This window comes from Mobula birostris, chromosome 29 (genome assembly GCF_030028105.1).
Source record: "Mobula birostris isolate sMobBir1 chromosome 29, sMobBir1.hap1, whole genome shotgun sequence".
NCBI classification, from domain to species: domain Eukaryota; kingdom Metazoa; phylum Chordata; class Chondrichthyes; order Myliobatiformes; family Myliobatidae; genus Mobula; species Mobula birostris.
In genome coordinates, this window is record NC_092398.1 from 16210947 (window position 1) to 16232502 (window position 21556).

Sequence of the window (21556 nt, forward strand, 5' to 3'; positions counted from 1 at the left end):
ACCTAAGTTGTAAAAGTGATGTAGCATGTATTTTGTATATGGAAAATGAAATGCAAATTACCCTTCTGGTTGTTCACATCAATAATAAGTACAACGCTTTTGATAGTATTGCGGGAGGAGGAACGTTCCACTGTGGCAAAACTGCGGCAACCAAGTCTCTAACACCGAGTGTGGCTCCGTTCGTAGCTCAGAGGGGAATGGCGAAGAAGAGGAGTGCAGTACTGATAGGGGATTTTATAATTAGAAGAGCAGACAGGAGATTCCGTGGACTTGAAAGGTACACACGTATTCTCTGTTGCCTACTAGGTGCGAGGATCAGGGACGTCTCGGATCAGGTCGACAGCTTTGTAAAGAGGGAGAGTGGATCGCCAGAAGTTCTGGTATCTCGATACGAAAGACATAAGTAAGAAAAGGCATGAGGTCCTGAAGGGATGCTTTGTGGAGCCAGGTAGAAAGCTGGAAAGCAGGACCTCAAGTTGTCACTGCACTACTGCCCGTACAGGCGCCAGTAGATGAAAGCGTGGGTGAGAAATTGGGTGGGCTTCAGATGTTGGATCACCGTGATCTCTTCTGCAAAACAGGATTAGTTGCACGTGGGCTCGGGGATGGGTTGAGCAATATCCTTGCGGGCAAATGTGTCGGAGATATTGCAAAGGGTTTAAACTTATTTGGCAGAGGAATGGGAACCAGGTGGATAGGGTGGAGGATGGGGTAGTTGTTATACAAAATAGATACAGTGTTTAGTGGGACTGTAAAGAAGGAAAGCAAATGAATGGGCAAAATTGCTATCAGTGGGACGGATAGAAATGTTCATTTAAACTAAATATTAGGTTCAACAGTTCAACAGTTTGCAGAAGTGCCGATAACGTGCACTTCTGTAAAAAAGCAAAGGAGATTACGAAAGCCAGAACAAATTAGTAAACCAAAAGCTTTAGAAATAGATAAGAATTGAACTTTTGGTAACATTGGGGGGAACTGAAAAGGGTGCTGAATACAGGACTGCGGGTGTTATGTTTCAATCCCTAAGGAAGAAGGTGGATGATCTCGTACTGAAGTCAGAGAGTGGTAGGTATGAGATTGTGAACATCTTTGAGTTATGGCTGAACGAAGATCAGAGTTGAGATCCTAACATCAAAGAATACACATTGTACATATATATAGGCAGGCAGACGGTTGGCGGGGAGTGGAGTTGGCTCTGTTGGTAAAAAAAAACTGATATTAAAGTCTTCTAAGTTAACATGGAATCGAAAGAATTAAAAACCTTTGAGGGCAGAGTTAAGAAACTGCGAATGTAAAAAGACCTCCGAACATTAGCCAAGATAGAGGGTAAGAATTCCAGCTAGAGACAGAAAACGCATGTAGAAAGGGCGATGGTACGATAGTCATGGGGGTTTTCGATATGCAGGTAAATTGGGGAAATTAAGTTCCTGTTGATCTCAGAGAAGGAATTTGTCAGATGGACTTTTGGAGTAGTTTGTGATTGAACCCACCAGGGAAAATAAATTCTGGACTGGATTTTGTTCACTATATCAGATTTGATATGGATCTTAAGGCAAAGGAAGAAGTAATCATAATATGACAGAGTTGACCCTGCAGTACAACAGGATTAAGTGAAAATCAGATGTATCTATGTTACAATGGAATAAGGGGATCTACAGAGGCCTGAGGAAAGAGCAGGCCGAAGTTCATTGGAAGAGGACCACTAGCAGAAATGACCGGCAGAACAGCAAGTGTTGGGTTTTCTGGGAGTTATTCAGAAGGCGCAGGTCCAAAGGAGAATAAGTACACTAAAGGGAAGGTGACACTACCGTGGCGGACAAGGGAAGTCAAAGACAACATTCAAACAAGTGCAAGAGCATACAACATCACAACAATATTTGGGAAGGTAGATGATTGGAAAACATGAAAAAAGTAACAGAAGGCAACCAAAACGCAAGATCGGGGGATAAGATGAAATATGAAGCAATGATAGCCTATTATATAAAAGATGATACCAAACCCTTTTGCAGATGTATAAACAGTAAAAGAGAGGGAACAGTAGATATGCTCCTCAGACATTGCTGCTGCACTTTCTAACAGCACGTTTCTTGCACCGACCATCCTTTACGTAAAAATAATCTGAAAATGTATCTAGAGTTGGAGTGATGGGAGCAAAGAAATGACGTCGAACTCATTATGTCTTTTCTGTCAGTCTTCGCTGTTGAAGACATTAGCAGTATGTCATGAATTCGAGAGTGTCGGGGGAAGAAGGGAGTGTAGTTGTCATAACTAAGGAGAAGGTGCTCGGCAAGCTGAGAGCTCTAAGTTGCATAGGTCATAGACATATACATAGAATAGTACAGCACAGAACAGGCCCTTCAGCCCAGAATGTTGTGCGGAACCTTAAACCCTGCCTCCCATATAACCCCCCACCTTAAATTCCTCCATATACCTGTCTAGTAGTCTCTTAAATTTTACTACTGTATCTGCATCCACCACTTATTCAGGCAGTGCATTTCACGCACCAACCACTCTCTGAGTAAAAAAACCTTCCTCTAATACCCCACTTGAACTTCCCACCCCTTACCTTAAAGCCATGTCCTCTTGTATTGAGCAGTGGTGCCCTAGGGGAGTGGCGCTGGCTATCCACACTATCTATTCCTATTATTATCTTGTACACCTCTATCATATCTCCTCTCATCCTTCTTCTCTCCAAAGAGTAAAGCCCTAGCTCCCTTAATCTCTGATCATAATGCATACTCTCTAAACCAGGCACGATCCTGGTTAATCTCCTCTGTACCCTTTCCAATTCTTCCACGTTCTTCCTATAGTGAGGCGACCAGAACTGGACACAATACTTCAAGTGTGGTCTAACCAGAGTTTTATAGAGCTGCATCATTACGTCGCGACACTTAAACTCTATCCCTCGAAGGATAACACCCCATAAGCTTTCTTAACTACTCTATCTACCTGTGAGGCAACTTTCAGGGATCTGTGGACATGTACCCCGAGATCCCTCTGCTCCTCCAGACTACCAAGTAACCTCCCATTTACTTTGTACACTGCGTTGGAGTTTGTCCTGCCAAACTGTACCACCTCACATTTCTCCGGGTTGAACTCCATCTGCCACTTCTCAGCCCACTTCTGCATCCTATCTATGTCTCTCTGCAATCTTCGACAATCCTGTACACTATCCACAACACCACCAACCTTTGTGTCGTCTGAAAACTTGCCAACCCACCCTTCTATTCCCACATCCAGGTCGTTATTAAAAATCACGAAAAGTAGAGGCCCCAGTACCGATCCTGGTGGAGCATCACTCGTCACAACCCTCCAATCCGAATGTGCTCTCTCCACCACGACCCTTTGCTTTCTGTAGGCAAGCCAATTTTAAATCCACCTGGCCAAACTTCCCTGGATCCCACTTTTTCTGACTTTCTGAATAAGCCTACCGTGTGGAACCTTGTCAAATGTCTTACTAAGATCCATGTAGATCATATCCACAGCACTACCCTCATCTATATGCCTGGTCACCTCCTCAAAGAACTCTATCAGGCTTATTAGACACGATCTGCCCTTCACAAAGCCATGTTGACTGTCCCTGATCAGAGCACGTTTCTCTAAATGCCCATAGATCCTGTCTCTAAGAATCTTTTCCAACAGCTTTCCCACCACAGATGTAAGGCTCACTGGTCTATAATTACCTGGACTATCCCTACTACCTTTTCTGAACAAGTGGACAACATTCGCCTCCCTCCAATCCTCCGGTACCATTCCCGTGGACAACTAGAATATAAGGATCCTAGCCAGAGGCTCAGTAATCTCTTCTCTCGCCTCGTGGAGCAGCCTGGGGAATATTCCGTCAGGTCCCGGGGACATATCCATCATAATGTATTTTAGCAACCGGACCACCTCCTCTCCCTTAATATCAACATGCTCAAGAATATCAACCTCACTCGTATTGTTCTCATCGTCATCACTGGTGAATGCCGAAGAGAAGTATTCATTGAGGGCCTCGCTCACATCCACAGCCTCCAAGCACATCTTCCCACCTTTATCTCTAATTGGTCCTACCTTCACTCCTGTCATCCTTTTGTTCCTGTCACTGTGAGCAGATAAACTACACCACAGTGTTCTAAAAGAGGTAGCTAAAGAGGTTGCAGACGAATTAGTAACCTTATTTCAAAAATCGGTAGATTCGTGAATGATTCTGGAGGCCCTTAAGAATTGAGAGCAGCAGAATTAAGGAATTTATTGGTCACATAGCCTAACTTCAGTGGTTGGAAAATTGTTGGAATCCATTATTAATGATGAGATTTCGTGATATTTTGGGATACATGATAAAATAGACCGATGTCAGCATGGTTTTCTTGACGAAAAATCTTGCCTGACAAATCGGGTAGAATTCCCTGAGGTAATAACAGGCAGAATAGACAAACGAGGGCCAGTGGATGTTGTTAACTTGGATTTTTAGAAGACCTTTGGCAAGTTGCCGAACATGAGGTTGCTAAACAAGATAACAGACCCTTGTATTACAGGAACGATACAAACTTGGATAGAAGATTGACTGACTGGTAGGGGCAAAGAGCAGGAATAAAGAGGGCCTTTTATGTTTGTCTGCTGGTAACTAATAGTGTTCGCAGAGGGCGGTGTTGAGGTAGCTTCTTTTCACGTTATGTGTCAATTAATTGCATAAGGAGTTGATAGATTTATGTCCAGGTTGCTGACGATCCGAATGTTGGGGAGGGCAGGTCTTGGTAAGGGAGCAGGGAGTCTGTAGAAGGATTTACGTGGATTAGGAAAATGGGGAAGAATTTCTAAGTGGAATACAGTGTAGGGAAATGTATGATCATGCATTTTGATTGAAGGGATACATTGAAAAAATCTCTTTTCTCAGTGGAAAGCAAATTGAGAAATCAGAGATGGAAAGAGATTTACGAGTCTACGTGCAGGATTCCCTAAAGCTTAATTTGCAGGTTGTGTGTCGGTGGTAACTCAGACAGATGCAATGAAGCAAGTTTGTAATGCTGAGGCTTTATGAGGTAGACACTGCTTGGAGTATTGTGAGTGATTCCTGGTAATAACAACAGTCTACGAATCTTTTCCGCACAGAACAATGACGTGCCCAAGCGGTACACAATAAACCACGAATACTGCGGCCTTGTTTCTGCCATTTGGCGAGGCGTGAAACGATTCTCTAATTGAACTGATGTATTTAGTTCGTGTAACTTAATTCGGGCCTTATGTAGACAAGTTCCTCATTTGCAGGTTTAACATTAAAACAGCCCCTTTCCTTATATCACCGAACTGCTTTAACGCTCTGTCAGTAGTTATTTGCACAGTATATGTATGATGATGATGATGATGATGATGATGATAATTATTATTATTATTATTATTATTATTATTATTACTTCGGGTATACTACTGGCAAAAGGCACCGAAGCATTCGGGCTCTCACGACCAGACTATGTAACAGTTTCTTCCCCAAACCATCAGACTCTCAATTCCCAGAGCCTGGACTGACACCAACCTACTGGCTTCTACTGTGCCTATTGTCTTGTTTATTATTTATTGTAATGCCTGCACTGTTTTGCGCACTTTATGCAGTCCTGGGTAGGTCTGTAATCTAGTGTAGTTTTTGTGTTGTTTTACGTCATTCTGTGTAGTTTTTGAATTGTTTAATGTAGCATCATGGTCCTGAAAAACGCTGTCTTGTTTTTACTGTGTACTGTACCAGCAGTTATGGTCGAAATGACAATGAAAAGTGACTTGACTTGACTTGACTTGACTTGAAAACATAATGACGTGGCCTCATTTAAACTTGTTACACTACTGCTACATTGTCTCCTCCAAATTCACACTCCACCCTGCGCACCCTCCACCGCTATTATTCTGTTAGTATGTTGTCACTGAATGTATATATTCCTACGTTTTCATCACAACGATAAAAAAAAGTATGACATATTTCGTGGGCAAAATCTTCTAATATATCTGTAAGAACCAGATAGGTTAAAAAAATAACATTTAAATTCTCTCTCAGGAAAAAAACTACTGCGAAATAAGTACATTTCTTTTACTTTGCAAGCAAGGTGTTGAAATATACTCTTGCTCAATTCCATCAGTCATGTTGTTTCCGAGCGGAACCCACACTTCTGTTTCAACACTTTCCTTTGACAGATGAATGCAGAAGTAATGATCTTTACAAAAAAAAAAAAGAAAGAAATTCTGACTGCTTCTCCGTCGTCAAATCTGCCTTATTTTCAATGGTTCAATGGTTCAATCTAATGTCAGGGAGAATATACAGTATGCAAAGCAGAATGCACGAAACAGAGAGGAGAAAAAACAATGAATAGATGACAGAACCCTAAAGCCAACTTCCTCTCCCACGCAGAAGCAGCAGCAAAGCATCAAACCTCCACTCCCTCCCCTACTTTTCCCCCCAAAGATACACCGTTCAGCACTGTCCAACTAAAGTAAACCTGAGCACCTTCAATAAGTAATTTCGAAGAAATCTTGGCACAGTTTACCACTCCATCCACTGTTGGTTGTCCTCTGTTCAGTAGGTTCCCCCTACTGGACATTTACCATCACAGCTAAAGAAAAGATGAAAGATGAAGATATTCTTTGCTCTACGTTTCTCTGCTCTATTTCCTGTTCCCTTTAGATGAGTTGTGAATACTTGGCATGCTTCATCATGAAATAAGTATTTTCTTTGGAGGTCGCAACAAGAGAAATGAATATGTTTGGATAATGATCTAACTGAAATTATGAGTTCGTAGGGCAGGAGTTCCCAAACCTTTTATGCTATGGAACCTTACCGTTAATCGAGGGGTCTATGCACCCAAGGTTGGGTATCCCTGCCCTAACGTGTTCACTGGTGTAGTCTGATATTCTCGTCCAGACTCGGATGCCATCCGCAGTTTTTAATCCACCCCCAGTGAAATATAATGCTGTGCAAGCTCTTATTCTTCAGGAGTCACATTTGAGATATAAATATGACAATTTTACATCAATGCTGCGTAGTTATTATTTTCAATATTCTTGTCATGACTTTCACTCAATAGATTTCACACTCCACCAGCTGGTGGAATAATTGTCATACAAAACTGTACCAGGACGAATACTCCTGCGATCTCTATCATAAAATTCCGACGTACATCTGTGGACCTCCGCTCAAATCACATCAGTCTGCTTAGTTGGCTCCGTTGTTTCTTTGGAGCCATACGGCATGGTCCGAGTGGTAAGCTTATATCCTGAATGTTTTCCGTCCATATAATTGCTCAGCCTAGTCTGTGAGGCAATTAAAGACCATTTTCAGTTGGAGTAGAAATAATATTAATATACACCTGAGCGTTTTCTCTTCATCATAACTCTTTATAAGTATTTAGTTGTGCATCGTTCAATAATTGGATACCAACTTTTAGCATGTACAGAGTCTATTAATCATGACCTTATTCTACGTCCAAGAAATGATTCAAATTATCAGTTACACCCCGATATATATACAGGAAATATTTGTGTTTTAGCACTTACGTGCATTGTTACATAATCAGTAGGCAAATTGGGATTTAACAGTCCGTGATCATCCTCGCATATATTGTTTTTATCTCTGCCTTCTACTTTTGTTCATTATGTTGGTAGAGTATCGAATCCAGAGAATTATATAATGACGAGGATACAGTGAAATGCTGTCGTTGAGATACGAGTGCGGCCATGGAATAACTGAATTGCGATAAGTGGGAGGGGGTTCTTTCTATTTCCGTCATGATTCTGTTCTGCGTGAGATTAATACCCAGGGGATACAGTGCTTGATGACAAACATAATAGTTTCAAAGTTGATGCTTGAACAGATGGGAAGGACTGAGGAATGTGGTTTAAGGGAGGAGAGCACTGCCAATAGAAAGTCACGGAATAATGACAAGAGTTCTTCTGCAAAGCGGCTTTGGAAGGCTTTTGGTGGTCGATGTAGAATTAATGTAACTTATTCTTATTTTCCCTTTACAGTGGTCGTGAAGGCCGAGGGTGAGAATGTTAAAGGTGAGTGATTATTCTTCGAATGCCGTTGTTCTTTCTTGCCTTTTTGGTCGCTGTGTTATGTGATCAAACCATCTTAATTTGAACTGGTCTTCGTGTTTTCTTTGTTTCCCTTGCGTTTTCAGATCCGCCCAGGCCCATCTTGTCGCTGGATTCCAGTCTGATTGCGGAAGGAAAAGGTGTTACGTTTAATTGCTCAGTACCGAGGGAGACCTCCGTCACTACATTCCACCTGAACATGAACAGAGATCAGCTAGTGAACGTTTTTTTTTTTCCCGGACAGCTGTTGCACAGAACAAATCAGCCACCTTCCACATCCCAACAAAGGTTTGGAAAAGAGTGGAAATTACACCTGTGGCTACGTTCCATGGTTGCTATATTACTCTGGATTCCCAGCATCCGCAGAATGTCTTCTGTTATGTTCGTGGAATCAGGTGACATTAGATGAGCACATTGGTGTGGTGCTGGCGTAATTGATCAACCTTATGGCATAGACAAGCTAAGACGAGGTGCATAATGACCCGTCGTGCTTATGTCGTGATATATTCATTTACTGAGAAGATGCATCAACAGACGAAAAGGATATGAAGCATGATCTGCGCGGCAAAACAGACTAAATTCTGGGTTTATTTGTAAGACCAGCGTCTAAGCAGTCACGTGTCTCTTTCTTATTCAAAATGAAATGTCTTTCTTTGACTCGTGCCATTGCAATGATGCAGAAATCGTGGAGGACGAACCATTGATATCTCTCTTCGTTGCCTGCATCGTGATTGTAATATGTCCCAACACAATAACGCAGCTCCCAGTCCCTTCATCGCACTGCCGTGTAAATTCTGACGTTCGGCGCCCTATAGTTTTGCCACAACACCCTCATTAAAGGAACTCTACATTTTTCCTCAACATCTACCTTTCAAGAGCACTTTAGGATGGAACAGACAGCGGACTTGTTAGTTATCCTGTAGCCCCTCATATGAATAACGAATTGATTTGTGTTCTTCGACCCTCCACTATATTAATCATATGTTGAACAGAAAATCTCGATGTTTCTTGTATCTCATAGACTCTAGGCCCGAGAGTACGTGTTTCCTACATGTATGATCACGTCAAAATTGTAGGATTAGCTATGTTTTCCTCAACAGCACCGAAAGCTAAAAGGCCTATCGCAGGTCAGGAGTTAAGTGATACAAATAGAACCACTGCAAATGACATGACAGGCGGATTTCCGTGACATTACATGACGGGTGAGAAAAAAAAATGCTACTCTTTTTCGTAATTATATGCTACACACACAGCGTTCAACATACATCTGTAAAGGCTATCTATATCTCTCCTTTTCTCCCTCTGCTCCTCGTTCCGCCCTCCCTGTTCACTTACAAACGGAAAATTACATCCATAATATATTTATTTACCTTTCCTACTGCTTCGTCCACTTTCTAACTGCTGCTCCACTGAAGGGAGGATTAGTAAAAATGTTATTGTATCAAGATACATTTACTATCAACAGGTTCCTCAGCATTCTAGAACTTGTTACAAACAATTCAATTAATTTTCGCTTTTGAAAAAAAATAGACGTCGATTAAATGACAAAACACACAATGCGAAGATTTCCTGGAACAATGGCCCAAATGAAGTGTTTAATGTTGCACAAAATATTATAAGACTATTTCTGAACCCAGCATTAATAGGCATACAACATGGAACAGCACAGCGCGAGGATAGGACCCTCAGTTTTCTACGGAACCAAATAAATTAATAATCAAATTGCAACTAAACTCATCTCTTATGCCGATACTATGTCCATACACATATATTTTCCTCACATTCATCTGCCTATCCGAATGTCTCATAAAAGTCCCAAATATATCCGTCTCTACCACCATGCCTGACAGCGGATTTCAGGCACCCGCCTCTACGTGTAAAAATCTTGCCTCTAACATAGATCTTAAAAATGACACGTTGTTACCTTAAATTCATGCCCTCTGGAATTAGGGATTTCAGTTGTGGGGGGAAAAAAGATACTATCTGTCTACTTTATCTATTCCTGTCATCGTCGCATAAAACTCTATCAAGTCTCCCCTCAGCCTCCGACGCTCGAAAGAAAACAACTTAAGCTTGTCCAATCTCTCGTTATATCACATGCCCTCTAATCTATGCAACATTCTGGTATATCTATTCTGCACCCTCTCCAAAGCCATGATGTCTCTTCTTATAATTGAGCAAACAGAAATATATGCATACAATACTCCAGATGTAGCTTAACTAAAGTTCTCCAAAGCTGCAGCGTAACTTCCTGAGCTTTGAAGTCAATGCCTCGAGTACTAAAGGAAAGCATGCTATATGCCTACTTCACCACCCCATCAACTTGTGTCGCCACCTTTAGGGAGCTATGAACTTGGATCACAAGTTTCCACCATACATTAACTCAACTTAGCGTCTTGTTCTTATTATATCAGCTCCTGTCTGAGAGGTGACTTGGATCCGCTCCAATTCGCTTACCGAATCAACAGCTCTACAGCCGATGCTATCTCATTCACACAACCTTGGAACATCTCGTTATTAATTCCAACTCGGCATTGAAAACCATCATCCCGTCTAAAGTAGTCAGTAAACTCCAAGACCTGGGCCTTAATTCCCCTTTGTGTAATTGGATTCCGGATTTCCTTACTTGTATTCCCCAGTCAGTTAGAGATTCACTCAGGCATCCAACTCTTGGCGCACCAACGAATTCACACTGGAGAGAGGCCATTCATCTGTTCTGAATGTGGGAAAGGATTCAGTCACTCATCCACCCTACTGAAACACCAGCGAGTTCACATTGGGGAGAGACCATTCATCTGTCTGTGCGTGGGAAGGGATTCTCTCAGTCTTCCGGCCTACAGACACGCCAGTAAGTTCACATTGGGGAGAGGCCGTTCACCTGATCAGACTGTGGGTTGGGATTCGCAGAATTTTCCGCTATACAGGGACACCAGCGAGTTCACACTGAAGAGGGACCATTCACCTCCTCTGACTGAGGAAAAGGATTTACTCAGTCATCACAACTACTGGCTCAACAGTTAGTTCACACTGGAGAGAGACCACTCGCCTGTTCAGACTGTGGGAAATGATTCACTGAGACATCTGACGGACTGACACAGCAGCAAGTTCACCTGCTCTGAATGTGGGAAGAGTTTCACTCCCTCATCCCAGTTTGTAGCACAATGACAGAGTACCGAGTTCAAACTGAGAAAGGTTTAAATCAGCTGCATGTTTGATATTTAATCATTACAGTTGTTGAATCCAGAGTGCTGCACTCAGTTCTACGCCTGGTCCCTAGGCATGGGAGGGATTTCTTCTGTTAATGTTTAATGGGAGTGGATTTCCTTATTCTGGATCTGACAAATAAATCAGTTTTATTTTAAACTCTGTCTCGGATCTTTAGTGAATCTACAACACACCCAGTGTACAGTAGGGAGACAACTCAGCCCAGTTACGTCCCTGCTAGTGTTCCTGTTCCACAATAGTCCACTTTAATCCATTCCTGCTGTTCATCCTCTCTCCCCGTGTTAATGGGTTCCTAACAAAGGTTTCCCCTGTATTTCCTGCATGACTTTCTGAAGACTGAAGAAGACAACGAGCAGTCTGCACTTATGTCTCACGTGTTCTTCATCCCCCAAATTTCTTGGCTGAGGAAGATCGACATTGGTAGCTAACATATTCCTCTCCTGCTCTTGTCAATGTTATGGCACAGTTTTACTACTTCTAAAGTGCTGTGTCTCACAGATCTGCGTTGATAGAATACACCACGGTCCACTGAAGTCTGAAAGCAGAATGGGGGACCAATAGTTGTATGTTCAGTGGAACAGGATCAGAAACCAGAGGCGCATCTCCAGATGTGCAGAGTTTGGGACTCTGGACGGTCGTCGGGGTAAGAGCGTATGACGTGGAGCAGGGAAACAGAGCAAGGAGCTTGACAAAGAATGACAGAGTAGCAACATTTGGGAGCTGATTGACAGAGAATAGAATTAGGTTGATTGACTGTTGACACAAACAATGCCTGTTTATGTTGAGTGTATTGCTTGTGAGGGTTTCTGTTACATTGATAAGGATAACAGGATGATTTAGTAGCTGAATACGTGGTTTGAGGAACTGGTGCAGGGGTTTGCATTTATCGATTATTGGAATATCTTCTGGGGAAGGTACAAACTATATAAAAAGGATGGGTTACATCTGAACACGAGGGGTCCAACATCTTTGCGGTCAGATTTGTTAGAACTGTTCGGAAGCGTTTAAACTAATTTGGCAGGGGGGTGGGAAATGGAGTTTAGTGCTGAGGATGAGGTAGCTGGTTTACAAACCGAGACAGTTTGTAGGCTGATGACAGTGTAAAATTGCATTCAACAGGATGATTTGCAGTGTCGAAGTCGCACTAAATCAAAAAGAGTCTGAAGGTGTTATATTTGATTGTGCACAGTGTACGGAAAAAGGTAAATGAACTTGTAGCAGAGTTTTATACACACACACACATATATATATATGTTGTAACTGGGTTTCCTGTCTGGAGACGCCCTTCTGCTGACTGCCCCTGTAGCTCCTCCCACAGGCCCCTAAATAAAGGCGATTTCTCCTTGCTCCTCCTCCTCCTCAGTCCAGGGGCAGGCACTCAGCATGCTGGAAGTCACATTTTACTGCGAATAAAAGCCTTTCTGTATTTACCCTACTTCCAGTCTTTTGGAATTATTGATGGTGCATCAGCTCTGTTGGTAAGAAAAATGTAATTGAATCATTAGAAGGAGGTGACATAGGCTCAGAAGGTGTTGAATCATTATGGGTAGAGCTCACGCTGTTCGCTGAGAAATGGCAGATGGATTTAACCCAGATTAATGTAAGGTGTTGCACCTTGGTAGGGCAAATGTAAGGAGACAATACACTGTTAACGGGAAGATCCTTAGCAATGTTGCCGAGCAGAGGGATTTTGAGATCCAAATTCATACCTCCTTGAAAGTGGCAACACAGCTCGAAAAAGTGTTTAAGAATGCTTACGGAATGCTTGTTTTATTAGTGAATGCATTGTGTTCAAAAGTCAGGCAATTGCGTTGTAACTTTATAACACTCTAGTTAGGCCACACCCGGAGTATTGCATGCAGTTCCGGTCGCCACACTATAGGAAGGTTGTTGAGGCTTTCAGGTGGTGCAGAAGAAGTTTACCAGGATGCTGCCTAGTTTAGAGAGTTTGTGCTAGCAAGAGAGGTTGGATACACTTGGATTGTTTTCTCTGGAGCGCAAGAGGCTGCTGGAGATCTGATAGAGGTAGATAAGATTATGAGAGGCACAGATAGAGTGGACAGAGAGTATCTGTTTCCTAGGGTTGAAATGCCTAACACTAGAGGACATGCATTTAAAGCTGTGAGGGGGTAGGTTAAGGGGGGCTGTGAGGGGTAAGTTTTTTACTCAGAGAATCGTGAATGTCTGTTATGCATTGTCTGGTATGGTGTTAGAGACAAATACATTGGAAGATCTTAAGAGATATTTCGAAGGGCACATGGAGATTAGGAAGATGGAGAGATATAGACAAGGTGTACGTAGGAGGGATTAGTGTTTGCGTGAATTTGATTTGCTTTTTAGCTGGTTTGGAACAACATTGTAGGCCGAATGACCTGTGTCTGTACTGCACTGTTTTATGTTCTATGTTTATGTTCCAGGGTAGAGTGAAGAAACAATGAAATGGAATTAGCTGTGGATCTATTGTGCTGCAGGCAAAATGGAAAAAAATCCAAGTCAGTTCTCAGGCAAGAGTTGATATGTTTCGTTACCAACTTCTCAAAGTACTTCATCACGGTGGGTGTAAGTGCTGCTGGATGATAGTCAACGAGGCAGGTTACTACGTTGTTCATCGGCAGCAGTATAATTGAAGCCTGTTTGAAGCAGGTAGGTACCTCAGACTACGGAAGTGAGAGGTTAAAGATCTTGGTAAATACTCCAGCCAGTTGGCCTTTATTATTCGGCCAGTTACCCGGTCTGGGCCAGATGCTTTCCGTGCGTTCACTCGACCTACAGGATGGCCTCACGTTGCCACAGAAACTGAAATCACAGGGTCACTGGCAGCCGTGGGAGTTCGCGAATGTCCCTCCATGCTTTGATGATCAATAAGAGCATAGAGGTATTGAGGTCATCTGAGAGCGAAGCCTATTTGTCACCTATGATGCTTGGATTCACTTTGTAAGAGGTGATAGAATTCAATCCCTTCCGAAACTGTTGAGTATCCTTCAGTTATTTGAGTTTGATGAGAATTGCCACTTCTGGAGATGATACCTAAAACTCATATATCTTACTTGGTCATCGGACTTGAATGCCATTGATCTGGCCTTCAGCAGTTTGCAGATCTCATGGTTCATTCACGGCTTCTGGCTGTGTAAGACTCTGAATGATGTTGTGGGGACACACTCATCTACAAAAAAAAATTATAAAATTCTCAGTTTTAGTTCTTGGATAGATTACCTAAAATCAGAAGGGTATGGAGAGAGTAGGTCTGTAGGTCTGGAATGCATCATCCCAAGTAGTCATAGAGGCAGATTCAATCCTAATTTGATAATCCACACCACATTTTACACTCACCCCTCAAAAAATTAACTCGAAGAAAATATATGATTCAAGTTATTTTAATCACAAATGAAAAACTTTCCTTCAAAGCCGAAAATCAAAGATATTATTCATAAGCAGTGACTGCCTAGATCGCCATTTTGAGGCTCCTCTGAGATGTCTCTAGCTGAATTCTAGAATTGTAAGTAGCCTTTTAATTTGGATTAGACCGTTCAAGCACACAAAGACCAGAATTTAATCATTCCATAGACAAAAATAATAATGCAAAGCTTTTTATCTGTCTTCCCGGTGGAACAAACCCATAAATCTATACTTCAGGATGGGGAGAACTAGGGTTCCGTGAACCATTTCTCATGGGGGGGGGGGGGTGAAAGATGGAGAAGGTCAGTAACTTTAAATTGCTCGGTGTTATCATTAACACTGAACACTAAATGTATTCTCGGCAAATATAAGAAAGAAAAGGCGTCGCATGATTTTAATCTCGTAAATATTTCTTATCAAGAATAAAGTTTATGGAAATAATTTGGAAAATGTGCAGCTCAAGTGGGTGATGGTTGAGTTGAGTTGTTCTCTAATCTTCGAAATTCACTTCCAAATGTTTTGTCTCCACACGAGGAGACATGATCAGTACGCTATTAATTGTGGTATGTTCTCTGAAAACTTGGCCTTATACAGTATACCTAAAAATCAGCTGATTGGTCGTTATTTCAAAAACTCAGTTATGATATGGGGAGGAAATCCCGTCACTGATTGGTTGCGTGTCGAACTTTATGCGTTGTTGTTTGGAATTTTGCCCTCATTCGCTCATAAATAGGATCGATAAGGTCCAGCAGCGAAAGAGATCTCTACTTCCTGTTGCTCTTGCAGTTGTTATTCAGATCAGCTACACATATCAATCCAATTCTACATCTATGAAAGGGTGAACTCCACCACTTCACTTGTTAGTATAAAGCTGATGAGACATCTCCTGCTGCTGTTGTGCAACCACTTGTGGTGTTGTCAGCCACCTGCAGTATCACAGAACTGAACTGGAGTCTTCATCCCTGTTCTCCCCGGAATGTGCAAGAAGATCACAGATATTGGAAAGGAACAAGTCCAGAGTCAGTTTTATTTGAGCCAATTAAAAGAAGCGGGGTGTATGCAAAGTGGCCATTGTGTGAGCGGGCTAATTTTAGAGTGGCCAGGCTTCAGTGAGAACAGCCATAGGCAAAGTCATGTATTACCATTTGTTTTGATTGTGGAAATTGTGCTTGAGAAGTTGGAGCGAAAGGTATAACAAGCTCAGGGAGAAGATGTTGAATGGATAACTTAGGTGAATGAGAAACTCAAAGGTTTCTGACAAGGCACAGGTGAGAACAGGTAAGCGTTTTTAATTGACTGTATACCCTTTATCATTAGTTCAGCGTGCGCAGGATGGTTACGGCAGTGGAATGCTCCTCCTGTGAGATATGGGATTTCAGGATACCTACAGTCTCCCAGTTAACTGTAGGTGCAGGACATTCACCTAACTTCTGATTAAAAAGATCAAGGAACTGGAGCTGGAGCGGAATATACTCAGGACAATCTGACATGCTGAAAACCTCATAGATGAAACATTTACTGTGATAGTCACACCCAGACTGTAAGTTTCAGATAGTAGATATGTGACTACCAGTAGAAGTAAGGGGAGTTAGCAGTCAGTGCAGGATTCCTCAATGGCCATTTCCCTCCGCAAAATATGTACCCTTTTCGATATTGCTGCGGGAGGGGGTGACCTGTCAGGTCACTGTAGTAGCAACTTGGCCATTGTCACTATGGCTGACTCGGATTCCCAGCAGAGAACGCTAAGGCCAGAAAGAGTGATAGTTTTTGGAGACTTAATAGTAAGGGGGACAGCATCAAAGAGATGTCATGTCTCTTGGTCATGTATCGAGGTGGTATTTTGCCTCCAAGTTGCTAGGGTCCAAGATATCACAGAGCAGCTGCAGAATATTCTCATGGGGGAGGGTAAGCAGCCTGAGGTTGTGGTGCACATTGGAAGAAAGAGGGAAGATGTATTGGACAGTGAGTTTAATGAGTTGGAAAGAGACTGGAAAGCAGAACTTCCAAAGTACTAATCTCTAGATTACTTCCTGTGCCAAATGCTAGTCAATGCAGAAATAGGATGATAGTACGGATGAATGAGTGGCTGAGGAACTGGTGTAAGGAGCAGGGTTTCAAGTTCTTGAATCATTGTACAAGAGATATGGATTGCATTTAGACTGGAGGTGAACCAATATCTTGGCCGGTCAGTGCTGCTCAGGAAGATTTAAACTAATTTGGCAGGAGGATAGGAACTAGGGCGCCAAATCAGAAAGTGTAGAGATGGAGACGAAGGTAGAGGCCGGGGACAGTAAAAGTAGGGTGGAGTAAAGTAATAGATATTTGATGACGGATAGTTTGAAAAGTTGTGACTTTTAGTGCTTGCAGTATTATAGATAAAGGTGATGAACTTAGAGCATGGATATACATGCAGATTAAGGAAACGTGGAAAAACAATGGGATTATTGTAATGGGGAATTCAACGTGTCGGCAGAAGTTTCTTTGGTCATTTGTTTAATAATATAATTAGCTCAGCACAACATTGTCGGTCGAAGGGCCAGTTCCAGTGATATACTGTCCAATGTTTATGATTCTATCCTTTCTCACAATACCCTAAGTGCTGTCTGACCAAAGCTTTACAGAATCTCAGCATTACATTCCTGGTGAAATGTCAAGTCGTGTAGAGAGTCTCAGCCTGGAACGTTAACTGTTTATTCCTTTGCCGAGATACTGCCTGGCCCATTGAGATCCTCCAGTATTTTGTATGAGTTACTCTTGGTTTCTACCATCTGCAGAATCTCTCGTGTGCAGCATTATATCCTTGATTTTATATTCTAGTCCTCTGGAAGTGAATCCTAACATTGCAATTTACTTTCTTACCACCAATTCAAGCTGCAAGTTAAACTTTAGGTAATCATGGGTGCTCCAAGTTTCTATACAAAACTGATTTCTGAATTTCCTAAACACAAGAGATCCTGCAGATTCTGGAAATCCAGAGCAACACTTAACGAAAAAAAAAAAAAAAAAAAAAAACTGGATGAGCTCAGCAGGTCAAGGAGCATCTGGTGACATGAATAAATAGTCAACTTTTCAGGCTGAAACGCTTCTTTAGGACTGAAAAGAAACATGCCATAATAAATAGGTGGGGTGGGGATCACGACTGGCTAGAAAGTAATTGGTGAAAGGTACATGAAACAGACCATGTTCCAAGCCAAGTAATGCTGCCCATCTCATCTTGCATCACATCGATGACTGCATTGGTTCTGCTTCAAGCACCCATGCTGTGCTCGTCAACATCAGGTAGCAATGGGGAACAAGGGAATTACGGATGAACTAAATATTTATTTTGCATCAGTCTTCATTGTAGAAGAGATTAATGGTATTCTTGAAGTTCGAGAGAGTCAGGCACATAAGTTAATGCAGTTGCTACTGGAGGGAGAAGGTACTGGGGGATCTGGAATGTCTTAAGGTAGATAAGTCAACTGGGGCCAAATGGTTTGTTAAAGAATTAGCTGAAGAGATTGTGGAGAAATTAATAATGATCTTTCAAGAAGCCCTAGACTCTGGAATAGTTCTAGAGGACTGGAAAATTGAAAATATCATTCCACTCTTTAATAAGGGAGGGAGGCAGAAGAAAGAGAATTATCGACCATTTAGTCTGACTTCACTGGTTGGGAAGATGTTGGAGTCCATTGTTAAAGATGAGCTTTCAGAGTACTTAGAGGCACATGATAAAATATACCAACGTCAGCAGGGTTTGATAAAGAGAAATATTGCCTGACAAATTTGTTGCAATTCTTTGAGGAAATAACAGGCAAAGTAGACCAAGGTGAGTCAGTAGGTGTTGTTATATTTTGATTTTCACGTTGCTGAACATGAGGCTGCTTAAGAAGATAAGAACCTATGGTATTACAGGAAAGGTGCTCATATGGATAGAAGATTGGCTGATGAGCTGGAGGCCTAATGGAGGCATGGGAATAATGGAGGCCTTTTCTGGTTGGCTGTCAGTGGATAGTGATTTTCTGCAAGGCTTGGTGATGAGACTGCTCCTCTTTACATTATCTGTAAATGATTTGGATGACAGAATTGATGGATTTGTGGCTAGGTTAATGGATAATACAAAGATAGGTGGAGGGGGAGGAAGTTTTGAGGAAGCAGGAAGTCCGCAGAAGGACCATTCTCTACCATTAGACAGATTTAGAGAATGGGCAAAGGGGTTACAGATGAAATATAGTGTATGGAACTGCATGGTCATGTACATTCCTAGAAGGACTATTTCTAAACGAGGATTCAAAAATTCAAGATCAAAAAGATTCAAAAATCAGAGGCGCAAAGGGACATAGGAGTACTTGTGAAGGATTCCGTGAAGGTTAACTTGCCATTTGAGTCAGTGGTCGGAAGGCAAATTCAGTGTTAGCATTCATTTTGATAGGACTAGAACTTAAAAGTAAGGATGTAATGTTAAGGCTTTGCGAAACATTGGTCAGACCGCACAGAGTATTATGAGCCGTTTTGGGCCTATTCCCTAAGATGAGTAGTGCTGGCATTTGAGGTGGTCACAAGAATGATTCCAGGAATGGAAGTGTAAATGAATGTTGTGCGTTTGATGGCTCTGGGTCTCAATTCTTTGAAGTTTACAAGAATGAGGGATGATCTTATTGAAACCTCTCGAATATTAAAGGGCCCAGATAGAGTAGATGTGGTGAAGAAGTTTACTGTAGTGAGTGAGTCTAGGACCAGATGGCACAACCACAGAATAGCGAGACAACTATTGAGAACAAAGGTGAGGAGGAGTTTGTTTTGCCAGAGGGCAATTATTCAGTGGAATTCATTGTCACAGACAGCTATGAAGGCCAAGCCACTGAGTATATAAAAAATGGGATATGATAGGTTTTTGATTAGTCAGGATGTTAAAAATTACAGGGAGAGGGCAGAAGAACCTGATTGATTCAGCTATGATGAAATGACAGAGAAAGATCGATGGACTGAATGGCCTATTTCTGTTCTTATGCTCTAAATCAGGGATGACCAACCTATGACACATGTGGCAAAAATGGCGAATTGGTTGATTAGTAGTGGCGCATTGCATCCCAGTGATAATAATAAAAAAGTAAGCCTACTCATGCTAAAAGTATTAACCAAAAACCGATTTATAGAAAAAAAAATCTATAACAGGAATTCAAGTAGGTTAGAGCTAGAAATGGGTTTTACCGAGAATAAATCTGAAACTTAGCAATTATTTTTAGCGATTTTATTATTTAGTGCACATCTTTTGGCGAATGTTATCTTCTTTCACATCAATCTGCTTTCAAATTTAAAAAAAAATGTTCAATGTGTCAAACTAGGAATGAAGGACTTTTGTTCTGCAGTCGTTCCATAACTGCTCAATACACGTTTGATACCTGTTTGATCCTGGGGCGCCAGCGGTGCGTCCCAGGTTTTTGCCAGTCAGTTTACAATTGACACTCCTGTGCTGCGGAGTTATGCTTTGTTCGTCCTTTGTGAACATTTGCAGTTTTGTACTTTTTCGAAAATTAAGCCTTGTTTTTACTGTGCAGTACACCTATCACATTGCAAAAGAAAATGAGCAAAGGAAAAGCAGAAAGTGATAGTAAGTGTGAATTCAATGAACAGAGGGAAAATGAATTCTTATTTATAGCAGGTCCGTCAGGAAAACAGTTGTGCATTGTTCGTGAAAACAGTTTCTCCAATAATAGAAGACGTGATCTCAATGGACACTATAAAACACAATACAGTATCAGACTGAAATAGAATGAAAACTGAAGGTAGTTCTTGAGTCTGAGTTAAGGAAAGAATATGTGATTAAGAAAAAAGGAAGAAATCAAAAGAAGACAAAATATATTTGTTAAAAGTCTCATTAAGGTAACTAATGTTTATCGTGTTTTTATATTTTTTTTATTTTAGTACAGCACAGTACAGGCCCTTCGGCCCACAATGTTGTGCCGAGCCTCAAACACTGCCTCCCATATAAGCCCCCACCTTAAATTCCTCCATATAGCTGCCTAGTAGTCTCTTAAACTTCACTAGTGTATCTGCCTCCACCACTGACTCAGGCAGTGCATTCCACGCACCAACCACACTCTGAGTAAAAAACCTTCCTCTAATATCCCCCTTGAACTCCCCACCCCTTACCTTAAAGCCATGTCCTCTTGTATTGAGCCGTGGTGCCCTGGGGAAGAGGCGCTGGCTATCCACTCTATCTATTCCCCTTATTATCTTGTACACCTCTATCATGTCTCCTCTCATCCTCCTTCTCTCCAAAGAGTAAAGCCCTAGCTCGCTTAATCTCTGATCATAACGCATACTTTCTAAATCAGGCAGCATCTTGGTAAATCTCCTCTGTACCTTTTCCAATGCTTCCACATCCTTCCTATAGTGAGGTGACCAAAACTGGACACAGTACTCCAAGTGTGGCCGAACCAGAGTTTTATAGAGCTGCATCATTACATCGCGACTCTTAAACTCTATCCCTCGACTTATGAAAGCTAACACCCCATAAGCTTTCTTAACTACCCTATCCACCTGCGAGGCAACTTTCAGGGATCTGTGGACAGGTACCCCCGAGATCCCTCTGCTCCTCCACACTACCAAGTATCCTACCATTTACTTTGTACTCTGCCCTGGAGTTTGTCCTTCCAAAGTGTACCACCTCACACTTCTCCGGGTTGAACTCCTACTGCCACTTCTCAGCCCACTCCTGCATCCTATCAATGTCTCTCTGCAATCGTTGACAATCCTCTACACTATCTACAACACCACCAACGTTTTGCCGTCTGCAAACTTGCCAACCCACCCTTATGTTAAATCAATATATCACGTAAAATGCTAAATATGTCTATATTAACATCTTTTTACAAGAATTGAATAGGGGTACAAGAGT

General features: G+C 41.8%; 1 long non-coding RNA gene and 1 pseudogene across 1 annotated transcript; both read left to right on the top strand.

Annotated features, from left to right (window-relative positions):
* Positions 1-21556, top strand: part of LOC140189847 (histone H2AX-like) — an 836563-nt pseudogene that overhangs the window by 743994 nt on the left and 71013 nt on the right.
* On the top strand, positions 976-9419 carry LOC140190192 (uncharacterized). The gene is made up of 3 exons (XR_011883540.1): positions 976-1065; positions 7987-8019; positions 8142-9419. It is a non-coding gene; the product is annotated as an uncharacterized lncRNA (long non-coding RNA).